The sequence below is a fragment of the Notothenia coriiceps genome, unplaced genomic scaffold (assembly GCF_000735185.1).
Source record: "Notothenia coriiceps isolate Sejong01 unplaced genomic scaffold, NC01 NC01_scaffold00005452, whole genome shotgun sequence".
Classification (NCBI taxonomy): Eukaryota; Metazoa; Chordata; class Actinopteri; order Perciformes; family Nototheniidae; genus Notothenia; species Notothenia coriiceps.
The window spans coordinates 1-1,181 of NW_011338153.1; the positions used below are offsets into that span (position 1 = coordinate 1).

At 40.9% G+C, this 1,181-nt stretch overlaps 1 pseudogene; it reads left to right on the forward strand.

Moving 5' to 3' along the window:
- Positions 1–381: 381 nt before the first annotated feature.
- On the forward strand, positions 382–956 carry LOC104942927 (retinol dehydrogenase 8-like; annotated as a pseudogene).
- Positions 957–1,181: the final 225 nt, after the last annotated feature.

Below are 1,181 nucleotides of genomic sequence, written 5' to 3' on the forward strand. Positions count from 1 at the left end.
GTTTGGTTTCAAACCACGTTTTGCCAGTTGATCCACTACTTCATTCCCTCTAATGCCCACATGCGCTGGAACCCACACAAATTGAAAAACAATTCCCAGATGAACTAACCTAAAGTGTAAAATATCCTGACGACATTCTGAAGAGAAGTTGTTTATACTCTCCAGAGCTGCACTGGAGTCAGAGCAAATGACCACTCGCATTGGCTGTATTTCCTCTACCCCAGTGGGTAGAGGAAATACAGCCAATGCGAGTGGTCATTTGCTCTGACTCCAGTGCAGCTCTGGAGAGTATAAACAACTTCTCTTCAGAATGTCGTCAGGATATNTTTTAATTTTTAATGACAATCAAACATGTGGGAAGAGGGGGGGCGGCGCCCCTAGCGCCCCTATGGGCTGGCCGCCACTGGGTATGATTATGTTCATACATTTCTTCTTTTTCTTATAGAGACAGGTCCAGTGATAACTGAGTTTGAGTGTAAAGTCTATGAAGCCATGAAGACTGACCTCAGCAAGGCTGACAAAATGACAGCTGATATGTTCACAAACATCTACCTAAAGAACTACAATCAAATCTTTGAAAGCCTCGGGCAGACTGCTGAAGATGTAGAAGAGGTACGTTAGCATTCTTCACCTAATCATTTGTTGCTTCTGAGATGAATTCCTGCATTGTGTGTACTGCTTAATGTTTGCTCTGTGTTCTTCCTCCCAGCATACTCTCAAGATCATCACCATGGAGAATCCACCTTTCCTTCATCAGACAAACACAAATGTTCTCCCCCCATGACCACACTTAAATATGCTGAACCCATTGGTGACCTCCCAATCGACACGTTTTACAAGATGGTGTTTGAACACGAGAAGGTCTTCAACCCCAGTCTGAACTTCCTCAAACTTCTGCGCTGGAGAAGTCGAAAGAGCTTTGCCATGGAAACTGATAAGAGCAACTATACCATACAGTCTCATCTTTATTATTTATTATGAGATAAAGTCATTACGGTATTTTCCAACATAAATTGTCAAGCCTATTTTTTTGCTCCAAGTTGTCTTTGTGGTGAAATGCTTAAACAATGAATATATTGAGCAAATAAAATATGAAAGCCAATCATGAACGTTTTTACATTCTATGAGAGGAATATATATTTAAAAAAACCAGTGATGGATAATTTGTCAGTATCTGGCAA